Below are 12,749 nucleotides of genomic sequence, written 5' to 3'. Positions count from 1 at the left end.
GAGGTATTACTGCTTTCTGTGCTGTACCTGGATTTGGATCACTAGCATCATCCACCACAGGCACAAGTCAAGAACCATGGGCAAGCTCAGTACTATCAATCCATGAAAGACTCCATTCAGACTTGTTATTGCTGCTTAGCTAATAGCAGGGGAACAGCTCTGCTGTGCTGGAGGTTTATAAGGGCCCCCAAAATAGCAGTCCTGAGTTTACCTCCATTTGTGGTTGGTGCCACATCCCATGAATCAGTGACTGTTAAAGCTGTAGCCATCCCCCACAGCCTGTGAGACGAAGGGCCAGGTCCCCACGTAGCACAGCTTCACCAGCAGTTCCTTTCCACGTGCAAGTGGACACTGCCCTTCTTATGCCTCCTTGGCACCTCTGGGCCAACTGAGACTGTCATACCTGGTATATGTATATTAGTGGCCACCAGAATCTGGAGGATGGTTCTTAGCAGAAATGGGACCAAAAATAGTCACATTTCTAATGCATAGTCCAACCACAGTGCTGAGCAGGTGTCAGCGCTCCCACTCATCCCAAAACTTAAACTCCTGCTGCAGCTGAAGGGTTGCCTTGGACCCCGCAAAAATCCCTGCATTAGTTAGATTTTGCTTTTTGAAAGGTATTTCTTTCTCTGTTGCCAGCTTGAATGTGCAAAAGAAGTACCAAACCTAAATGCTCCAGCACCCACCCATTCTCCTTTGAGCTCTGGTGCAGCCAAATTCACGCACGTGATGCTCAGCATGGCTCTTCATCTCACTGAAGTCAAAGCTCTGGTTATTCATCCCATTGCAGGGCTCTGAGTGCCACATGGGCAGTGGTGGTGATGCAGGTGCCACCCTCAGGGCAGGTGCAGCACACCCTGGCTGTGCTCAGCCCACTCCTGCCCAGTCCCCTGCTTACGCTCCCCAGAGCTGCGGCGTGCTGAGCGTGGGCCTTTGGTGGCTCTCATTTGGAGCTCAACTTCCAGAGTGCACACAGCCCTGTGATAGTCCCTTAAATGTAACCCGAAGGAAGGAAAATAGATCACGTTTCAGTTTGATTTGGTAGCTTCAGTTCTCTTACTTTCCATGTGTTTAACTTATCTCTACATTCAGAATTCCTCATGCAAATTATCACTGACTGTTTAACTCTGCTTAACTAATTGGTGCTTGTATATGCAAGATTAGCGATCAACGATATTAATATTATTGACCCCTGTTTGCCTCTTAGTGCTATCTGTTTTTCCCAGGTGATTGCAATTACAGCATAATTAATTATCAAATAGCTATGTTCCCTTTATTCTGAACACTGTAACAATTATGCACAAAGACCGACACAAAATCCTGAATACATAATTCATTGTTTTGTGCTTTCCCCATAGAATCCATGGGAGATCTGCTAGAAAACAGACACAAGCAGTTGATACATAATGTATTTAAAGACCTATAAAAGTTTCATCCTTGTGAGTCCACGGGGAATAGGATGGTTTGAATTTAACTTTTAATTGTATAGCTGAGAAATGAAATACAGATCAAGGGATGGTTACTGTAACTGGCACCAGCCCAAAATAAATGCCGGGCCCAGCTGTCCGTATCCATGAATACATGAATAACTGTATGCTCTTGGGTTGTTTAATTGGATTCTGTGGGACTGTGAATTTGAGTAAACTTATTCATGCATGAGCGTTTTTTCAGGACCAGGCTGCTGCAGGCACTCATTGTTGAACAGACAGGGGCAGTTTCCTGGCGCGTGCAGCCGAGGCCCTGCGCTCTGTGGTGGAGGTGTTGGCTCTGCTCTGGCCCGGGCAGTGCTCAGCCATCCCCCAGCAGTGCAGGAACGTGTGGGGCTGGGCAGAGGTCTGCCGGCGTTGGGCAGGAGCTGTGCCCATGCCCAGCCCTCAGCCTTCCCATGTCTCTATCAGGTTAGCAGCAGAGACAGAGGAGTCTTTGGTGGTGAAGATGGGCAAGAAGGAGACAGGCTAAGTGCTGTGATCACAAGGGAGACTCCTCATCACCCTATGGCCCTTACGGATGTGTGGGTGAGCATTACAGAGATGGAAGCCAGCTAGGCAGTTCCCTGGGGGGTTCTCCATCTCACCAATTGTGGAGCTGCACTGGAGAACCCTGGGCTGCAGAACACCTCGAGGTGCCTATCTTTGGCTGGGGTAACTGGGATCACTTGCTTTAGCATGGTTGTCCATGCTTTGCTGATGGTAAGGTGGGGATTCAACATAAATGCTCTTTTTTACAAAGTGCTCTGAGATGCTGTTATTGCAATGACAGACATGGGTCTGACTGCACCTTTCAGTAGAAGAAAACAAAAACAAAACACAAGAATCTGTATATGAGCTTTAAATCATCCTCTTTTCTCACCTCTCCCTAAATTAGCTTAGAAAAAATCCTAACCTCAGCGTATTGCTCGACTCGGGAACCTGTTTCACCGGGCTGCGGCGGGCAGCAGGAACGCTTTCTGAAGGTTTAAGCGCGCAGGAGCCCGGGCCGCCCCGCACAGCGCGCGGTACAGCGCAGCGCTCCGCGTACCCCGGGCGGGGCCGCTGCCACTCCCGCCGCGCTCCCCCCGCCCCGGCCCCGCCCGCACGGACCGTGCGCGCCCCGCGCCGCCCCCGACGCCAGTGCTGCAGCGCCACCTGGCGGCCGGCGGGGCGCGGCGCGGCGCGGGGCGGGGCGGGGCGGGGGCTGATGCCGAGCCCGGGGCTGCCCCGCGTTGCGGCGTTTGCTTGGTTGATTGGTTGCTTTCTGTCCTCACCTCTAGCTTTGCGCTGTTTGCAACTGGTTTCGTAGCATCTGTAACGCCCGTTCACAACCAATTCTACCAGTGCACAAGCGTTTCTTCGTCCTTTGTTGGCTCCTATATAGGGCTCCACGAATTCCAACTCTCACGATGTTTGTAAAGGCTAAGAGTCTGTATGCAAAATATGAAAGTGCCTTAATTAACTGTTTTAATAGTTTTCCAAGAGATTTTCCCAAGAGTGGTCCTGCTGAGCTCAGCTTTCCACGGCAGGTTTTACAGGTTTGAGATGGAAAGTAGCTGTTAACGTGAGAAGGTGGAGAGGGAAGAAAAAGAAAACACCCCAAACTGCAGCACTGACAGACTGGAATACAATGAGCTGAGCTCCTCCTGGCTGGAAAGTCCTGAAATCCTGAGGCTGCAGGAGAGGTTTGGAATGATGTTGCAAGAAGGCTAAAACATATGTTCCATCTTGCCTCTAAGTTTTAATTGGCACGAGTGAATGAATCAGATTTTACTGGTAGAAACACATCGGAGTTCTGCATGCAGTTCTTCTCACAGTACTTCTTACATGTTGCCCAACATAAGCGCTCTTTGGACGGGCAGTTCTAAAATATCTCCGCAGATGCTGATGGATGCCTGACGTGAATTAGGTTTTCAAGGTGTCATTAAGTTGTTGCTACTCTTCTCAGCTTATCCATCTGAGAAAGTGTGAACCATAAAGTCCAGCTTTCTAATATAATATATTCTTATAAAATATTTATAATATTTCTAATAAACATGTCCTGCAACATAGAAAACGATTCCAGGTCCATAAATTGTACACATGTCCTTAACGATTTTCACTTCAATTTCCTCTTGGTCAGCGCCTGTATTGGATAGAGCATGTAGCCACTCTGTCTGCCACTCCTTGTTCTGGGTATCAAAAACATCAGTGCATGAAGGCAAAGCTTCTCCTCCTAAATCAAGAGGGTTTGCTATCTGGCTGTCACATAAAAATAACTCCAGAGTAACATCTGGCAATACTGCACCTCTGCCCTTCCAGTTGTCTCATGTGGAAATTGCTCATTTGCAGAATTAATTATGTCAGTCTTAGCTTGAGCCAAGGCTCTGTATTACGTTTGGTTCCTGCCCCTTCAGTGGGGTTTGCATGAAAGGAGATGGTGCTCCCTGCCCTCACTTTCATTTCTGCTTCTCACTCAGACCTTTCCTCAGCCCTGTTGCACTTCTGAGAATTTCTCTCTTCATTGAGGGAAGGCCGCCGCCTTTGGCAGCTGCTGAGTTATACACAGACTGTCACTCTTAAGAGCAAGTCACAACCAGAATCCTGGCTGTATCTCTTCAGACAGGACAGGTAGTTCACAAAAGCATTAACAGAGTTGTTCCTGTTGTCCATAGTTGGAGCTCAGCATGCTGCTTAGGAACACTTCTGTGGGGTACTCTTCCATTTTCCAGAAAGAACTAAAGGATGTATATAGAGAAGGAAGCAGTGGGATGTTAACTGTGATCAATTACTTTTAGACTGGATTTTTGCTGCTGATTCCCAAGGGATAATGTTATCCATGTCTTACTGCATTCCTTCCTTCAGATGTGGTCCTGGTGTGGCTCTTGTTGGTTTGTGTGCTGTGTGCTCCCCCCACCTCCTCGTTTCAAGTGAGTTCTCCTCATAGCAGGCTTTTTGGCTTCACCTTTTTTCATAAGTCTATATGTTGTAGGGCAGGTGGAGGATATTCTATTTTGGGGTAAGAAATTAAGTTCTAGGCTTTTTATCTATTATTGAACCAGGCAGAAAATGAGAGCTTTAAAAATCAATGTTATTTCTCTGTGTTGTGAAAATAATGACAGTGGGGATGAAAGAACTGTAGAGAGCATAGAAGAAAAATAATAAATGTAATACACTGTATGGGAATAGATCGGAATGGGAATAAATAGGTATTTATTCCATGTGTAAGTCCATGGTCCTAAATAAAAGGACTGTAACAACATGTACAAATATAAGTGGAATTTTGCTTTCACCCTTGGAAGTGCTCATGCACAGGCCTTGACATTTCTTTGAAGGTCTTGTGGCCCTCCCACAGGATTGTGTCCCATAGGGTAACTGAGACTTGAGCAATGAAATGCAAAGCACAGAGTCCAGCAGGGACATGAGCTACTGAAGTCCACGTGTCAAGTAATTGTGAAGAATAAAAGCAAAAGAAGATATGATTTGGTTGTAGATAACCTCTGACCAGAGAAAATGATTGCATTTCAGAATTGGGCATTTACTGAGAACAATCCACCCACTTTTAGAAAGCTTGCTTTCCCGGGCTCGAATCCCCGTAGTTCTTAGTGAAATAAAGCCTCGTTCTTCATTCTGAGCAAAGCAATGCCAGCTTCCTGATTTCAGTGGAACGACTCTGCTTGCATCTATGTAACTGTCAGCAGAATTCTACCCTAAGTTCTAGAAAACCCAGTTGCATTTCTTGTATTATTTATTTTAGCATATTGTTTTTCAGATACTTCTGGTTCGTATTTAACAAAGGTACCTCCTTGTTTTTTGTTAAATTACTTGGTCAGTGTACAAATCAGAACTTGTGGTGATACAGGATGGTAAAAGTACAGATTAGCACTTGTGGTAATATAAGAACACAGAAGTATTCTTCTTCTTCTTGCTAAAAGTACAGTCCAGTAAGAGTCAGTGTCTCAATCCCGTATTTGTTTCTTGTCTGTTGCACTGAGTCTCTGGATGGGTCAGTATGGGAACTTGGAATCTGATGGCAGCAGCACAGCTGCCAGGTCTATCATTAGCCTATGGGCATTACAGGTTGACCTGACGTGTTATTCTGAGCTGTTGCAAGGTCTTCACATTTTTTGGCACCTTTACACCTCCTTCCTATCTGCTTTTGACAGATATTTGTGCCAAAAAACAAAACAAAAACAAAAAAAAAAAAAAAAAAAAAACCCTGCTGGAGGAGTAATCTCCAGACAGACACTTCAGGCAGAAGCAGGAGGCACTGAGCAGTCTGCACTGCTGTGAGCGTTGGGTGAAAGGCCGTGTGGGGCTGGCTGTCATGGGCTGATGCTGCAGCCAGAGCTAAAGCTAATGGGGCTGGGAGGGAAGCACTCATATCTGAAACAACCTTGGAGATGCTGGAAGGCGGCTGGGATGGATGGAGAAAACCCTGCATGCTGGGATTGCTGTAGCAGCCTGAGAGAGCTGGGTAGCCACTTCCCACTGAAGCTCAGTTTCCTTTGTGTCTGCCACACACAAGGCACTGCCCTGCACATCATTTCTGCAATAACTAGCCAAGCTGCTGTTACCAGGTCTGGGCTGTGCAGACATAGCACGTGATCGGTGGTTTCTGAGTATTTAGGGGACAAAAGTACTGTCAAGACACAGAGTAGGATGGCTGCTTTTACCTCCTTTGCCTGGATTCACTGAGTTTAAGTTCCGCCAGATGAAGCAAAAGCTGGAGATTATTTTCTGCTTAATACATGCTTTTCAACTGAGAATACCACTAAAGTTTACATTAAAAAATACCCATAATAATAATTAAAAAACAATGTTGAGGTTAAGAGTGTAGCTTATCTACAACATGGACTTTCATGGCCATGCTTCATTTCCTCTAGACGTTACTGTAGCACACTGCTGAGTGCTCTGCTGTTTTCCCCTCCCAGTTAGCTCACTAAATTGCCCCCAGGTTCTGCAGATAGGGCTGTAACAAGAATACATGGTCTCATCGCAATCTGCCAGCCTCAATAGATTGATTCCCATTTCAAACGCACATTGATTTTTTTTTTTTTTTTGTGGAGCTCATACAGTAACAGCCTTCTGCTCCCTGTTCTGTACCCTTGACTGATCAATGTTAGTCTTCAGCTGGAAACCTGGACATAGCTCGGGTATGAACTTCAGCTTTATGTTCATTTACAGCTTACAAGGCTGAGGGCTTTCAGCCTGCAATAAGACAGTGACTTATTAGCAGCTGAAAAAGGAGGTTTATCACAGGAGTGTACAGGAGCCTGAGCAGTCACTGGGTCAGGTGGGGCTGAAGTGTCCTCAGTCACATCTCCTTGTGCTGTGCTGCTCTGCAGCCATGCTGGCTTCAACAGTGACACTGTGTCAGGAGAGCACTGATTTGTACTGCTGTCACATCATCACACATAGCAAAGCAGAATGAGAAGCCATAACTAAACTGTGGTACACCACACACTTATGTACTTCTTCTAATGCTTTCTGTCAGCCCCTTGGTCTGCAAATTTTACCTGCAAAGGTATTCTCTTGCTCCTCTGCATAGTATGTGCTAAATTTATTTGAAGGCAAATAAAATGCATGCTAGGAGAGAGCAGGACAAAACCCCAAAAATGTATAGATGTGGTGAAATCTGAATGAAATGATCCCATAAAGGAAGAATTTGGGATCAAACTTACTATTCAAAGAGGACACTGGGATAAGAGGAAGGATCATCTAGATGTTACCCACAGATCCTCCTAGAGCTGTATCTGGACAATCTTAGAAAACTGGCAGTACTCATTATCTAGAGTTCAGGTGTACAATAGCAGGGGAAACAGGATATATTAAATCCCATCTAAAATGTTATTGAGGCGGTTTTGGCTATTGTACACAGTAACAATCTGCATTAATAGAATCCTTGATTGTTCTGGAAGTTCTCAATTAATGTTCTCAGTTCCTACAACCAGGTAACCATGCACTTAGTCACGCCTTTAACTTGACAGTCCTTGTCATCTTTTTATTGGCATTTATCTCTGTAAAAAATTTAGTAACTTTATGCAAAGGGACTAATCTCATTATTTTATTATTATTATAAGAGCATACAGAGATAGTTTTATATAAAAACAAAACAAAACAAAACCCATCCTTCAATTTCTTATCATCATGTGTTGTGGTTTCTAGTGCTGGTTTTGACAATGATTAAGACTGCATAGAGTCAACGTATCTTCTTTATATACATGTGACACATCAAAGTAATACAAAATTGTCTTCATTTTGTCTGGGAAGAGGGAGGGAGCAGGAAGTCAGCCCAGGCACACAACTCCTCTGCTGTTTGCATCTGCTGCACATGACTGAGCTTGTGTTTTACCCTTACTGCTGATGCTTTTTCTTCCAGAGAGACGATATACTATGGTGCTTCATCTTATTTTGTGCTTGTGTTGGCTCTCAGGGGAAATTTGGTCTTTTTAATATGCTGCTGCAACACTATCTGAAAAAGTGTCATGGTTTGGATAATAATTTTTCAAACTAATTTAATACACTGATTTCCTTGAGATGAAAAGTGAGCACTGTTCCATTCAAGATGCATCTAAAGGGCAACTTGTTTGAGTTAAGTTTACTGAAACAGAAGTGACACAATATCAATTTGTTTTCTAACTTCATGTCATATTTGAGAATCAAATAAGCAATTACATGAGGCTAAATTGGATTTATTTCAGTATCAGACTTGAAGTCCACTTGTTATTTTATTGTGATTTATTTGTGATAAAATAGCCCTTCATTTTACAGTAAACTTGCTCGAATCTTATATTTCTTCTTTGTCTTCTTATGAGCTTTTAGTTTCTCAGACTTATGTTGAAAACATTACTGATAAATCATCAATATTTACTTCATTTAACAACAAAGGCCTTCCTGTGTTGAAATGACAAATATTCCCAAACCTCCCTTTCTTTGCCACAGAGTGACTTGTAAACTGGTACCGAAGTATTTGTGTTAACCTCTTCCATTATTTGCATTTAACAAAAGCCCAAATTCAAATGTAAAAACATAACCTCACACATATGCTATTTGCTAAGCTATTTGCTTAGATCATGTGCAGCCATGCGTAAATAGAGGTCAAAATGATACGTCCCCACAAGTGTTTGAATTTAGCTTTTATTTTAGAAAATATGTCCTCCTTGGATCCTTCCCAGACTTTCCCAGATGTTCAGATGCCTTTGAGTAATCCAAATCGCCCCACTTAGAGTGAACAAATTTTGGCAGCCTATCGCTGCTGCTCCTCACAAAGCTCTTGCTGCAGTTGGGTTTGTAACACAGAAGTTTCTGCTCCATAATGCTGCGTAAGGATCCTGGGCACATAAAGAGTTAATGAAGAGAAACATCAGTGCTTCACCTCCAGGCCTTCTGCCTACCTGCAATGGTAACAGTGCTGCATCCTTCCCCTTCCTTCATGCACAATGCAGTTTGTAATATGGGGCAGATGAGCTCTTCAGTTCTATATATTTTCTGAGTTTGAATTATTTCCCATATTAGAGAGACAAAGATCATTTGGCTTTTGTCTTGGTTCATCCTTTACACAGAATTATTCTGGAAAATAGTCTGTTACAAATTACTTCTGAATAAAAAAGCACATCCTTTATCTGCAATTGTAATGCCACCCTAGGCCAAACAGGGTTTTGGTGAAACACACAAAGCTCTTTGCCAAAGCCCTCAGTTGCTGCCATTCAAATCAAACTCATGCATTTAGCATAAACATTAAAGAAACTCCAAACATGACAATTGAGGTTTTACCAGCCTGAAAATTATAGCTCAACCATGATAATTGAAGTTCTGACAGCAATGAAGCTGAAATTTGGCTGCCAAAAGCTGCAGTCAGTTGTTTGTTTTAATGCCTGTGGTCCCCAGGAATTGCAGAGGGAAGCACACGGCGCAGTGACAGCAAGGTGTCAGCAGCAAGGTGCAGCTGGCAGCCAAAGCCACGGCCTTGGTCAGCCCACGGCTGCGTCTGGTTCCTGACTACACCAAGGAGGTGCCTACAAGGCCAGCAGTGTTATTTGTGTGTAGCACAGCCCCATACATGGCCACTGATGCTTTCATTCTCTTTGCAAACATTTTTTAAGCCATAATTTGGCCCTTATTGCAATCATTCCTTAATATCCTTTCAGTAAAGTCCTATCAGTCACTAATACAGAGCTGCTGGGAACATATATTTCTAGCATTCTAGAATGTGCAGAAGGAAAACAGGGAGATCATCTGTGTTTGAAACTGTCCCGGGCTCTCCTTCCTTCCTTTCACCCATGTGCATGTCTGTAAGGTTGCAGAATATTAGATGGGAAAGGATCCTGGAGTTTTGATTTGCATTCCAGGAAAATTCGAAGTGCTTCTGCCATCCCTGGTAGATTACTTGTCTGAACTGGGTTTGTGGAGACTTCACAACCTTCCCAGACAATCTTACCGATTCTCTGAACTCTTTTTTCATGTCTTCGTAAATCTTAGATCTTGCAGTTTTCTTGTCCTGCCTTCGTTTGGGCTCAGAGAACCATTAACTGACTTCCTTTTTATGGCAGTCTTATATTATATTTGTAGGCCATTAGCCTTAATATTTACCAATTTTTTTGTCCAAGGTGTATAATATACACTTTCATTTATGACTTTTTGGCATTCTGGGACAAGCAGTCAGGCTGTGTCATGTCACCCTCTCCAGCATTAAGGACCTAGGTAAAGAGTTTGCCCACTGGCTTTTCTCAAGAGGCAGTATAAATCTACATCAGCTCAGGAACAGGCCAAGGATAAAGTTTTTATTGTTCTACCCTCCTGGGTGCCTCATTGCTTCAGTCGGGAAGTAATTTGCTTTGCTTGATATGCTGTTAGCACATCACTTCCCAGATGCAGGGACTGAGTTATTGTGGCTGCTGTGCCAGTAGAAGCAGAAAGCTTTAAAAACCAATTTTTTGCCCTGATCCGGTGATGTTGGGGTAGAGAGAGAAAGTGCATTTAATCAGACTTCCAAGACAGATCTTCAGTACACTGGCACATGCAATAATCTATTCTGAGAGTGGGACAACTGTACACAGTGAGCAAGAGAGTTGACTTTAGCTTTACCTTATCACTTTCCTTGCCAAGATCTAAAGTTGTTTAGCAAATGGAAGTTTTCCTTTTTTCCCTCTCTTTTGGATGAAGCCACGGGTATGTCTCCTGACACAGGACTCTACCTCTACCTACAGAAGGTCTTGGGCTCACCATGCCCGCAGTTGCCGTCAGTAGCTGGAGCAGCTCACCCAAGTACATTGTTTTGTCACCAAAGAGTCTCCACTGCCTGGTGCTGACCTGGCCATCCCACCTTTTTTTTTTGTTTCTCACCTCTTTCTTCAGAAATATTTCAAAATTCAATCAACTGAACTATTAATCTGTTCTGAAAAAAAATCATCTTGAGATGTCCAAGGCAACATGAAATGTTTTCAAAACATAAATGTATACTAAGGACAAATATGTTATGCAATTCTCTTTTCTAATTATTTATGGCACTTCCATGATATTGCATGTCAGTTTAAATTTTCACTGCTGTTGAAAGCACTACTGCTGAAGTTATCTGACAGTAGGTTCTGATTCTGATGTGCAGTCACAATGGTGTAAATGACACCTAGTTGTAGTGGTAAAGAAAGCCGGCCTAGGAGACTGCTTTGGAAGGTCGGTGTGGTAGGAGGTGGGACATTTCCTGAGGCTCGAGAAAGGGTACAGAGCTTTTTCCTCCACAGGCTTTGATAGCTGCCTTAATATCAGGGTTTTGCTGTGAGTTCTAAGTTACAGTTCTGGTAGATGATGATTCAGATTGTTGTTTGGTTCCTCTTTCAGGTTTCTGTTTGACAAACAGCAGCTGAGCTAGAAGGGTTCCTTCCCATTCAGGGTACTAGTTTTCATGTCTCCATGATAGGACTGTTTCTAGCCCTTTTGCACAATTACTTGGAAACCCAGGGAGGAGTTGCTCTTTTCACTCCTTCATACTTCCTGATCCAGCTGTATCAGAGAACAAGGTCACTGTTCCTTCTTTGCTATCACTGCAATGGAGAGCAGTTTGTAAAAGTGCTCCCAAGCAGACTTCTGCCAGAGTCAACTAAGTAACTTCAAACAGTTTTTAAATGAATAGTCTGAACTACCAAGACAAATTCGCCTGAAGAACAGTAGGAGTGTTCCTGCAAATGTGTTCAGTGGACTCTCTCCATCAGGAAGTGGTGACAGGTGGCTGGTGCTGACGGTCCCTCCCACAAAGACAGCTGGGTGGGGACACGATGGGCATCCCCAGCCCAGACCCTGCCCCAGCACTGATGCCACTGGCTGCACCTTCAGAGGAAGGTTGTCATACCAATGTTTGATCAGTTACATAGGTTCATAGTTTCATAGGTTCGTAAGATTGGAAAGGACCTACAAGATCATCTAGTCCAACCATCCTCCTATCACTATCCCTACCCAACTACTAAATCAGATCCCTTAGCACCTCATCTAAACGCTGTTTGGGTGGCATAACCTTTCTGATGGATATTCTGACACCTAGAACACTTGGTACTGCACCATGTGAAACTGAGAAATTGCCTCTGGTCATTTAGCAGGTTATTTTGCCATTTTAAGTGGCAAAATCAAAGGCTAATAAATGCCTGTGTTTTCATTCCATCCACCAAATTAACGTTTTTTAAGCAACAAAGAGATTTAATTTGGTTAAGTGCATTCAACATCCTGTGAAACTCAGTGGCATTTAGATTCACTTGTGCACCTTTAAATACTTCAGCCTTGATTAGGAATAAGCTTTACAATACTATTTAATAAACTAGTGACTCTCCATCCCACCTTTTTCTTTCTTTCTTTTTTTTTTTTTTGCTTTCTTAGTCTGTGTGTGAAACAAATTGAACTAATATCAGTAGAGCTCTTAATCCGTTAATCTAGCTAGCTTTTGTTTTATGAACATGAGCCCGGCTTTCAAGCAGCTCCTTCTTCACATTTTGCCTAAGGTTCTAATATTTGTACTTAAAGACTTTGATGGATTTATGAATAAAGCCAAGCCTGTTGTGTTATGCCTCTGGATCTATGTATACTACAGCTTTTCCTTCTGGAAAGACAGTTCATAAGGTTTAGAGGCAGTGAAATGATTTAATGTGTACTCAGTTATAATCTGTGCTGATACTAGCAAACCTGCTAGCAGAGAATAGGAGAGGATGCTAGCAAACCATGGAGGATATAAGAAAAATAAGTTGGATGTGTAACCCAGAAATACTGAAGGCTCAGAGGTTGCCACAGTCATGTTTTTAGAGGAATGCTCACAAG

Source organism: Cyrtonyx montezumae, unplaced genomic scaffold (genome assembly GCF_038088225.1).
Source record: "Cyrtonyx montezumae isolate F1298 unplaced genomic scaffold, pur_monq_1.0 scaffold_16, whole genome shotgun sequence".
Lineage (NCBI taxonomy): Eukaryota > Metazoa > Chordata > Aves > Galliformes > Odontophoridae > Cyrtonyx > Cyrtonyx montezumae.
This window is presented reverse-complemented; position numbering follows the sequence as displayed.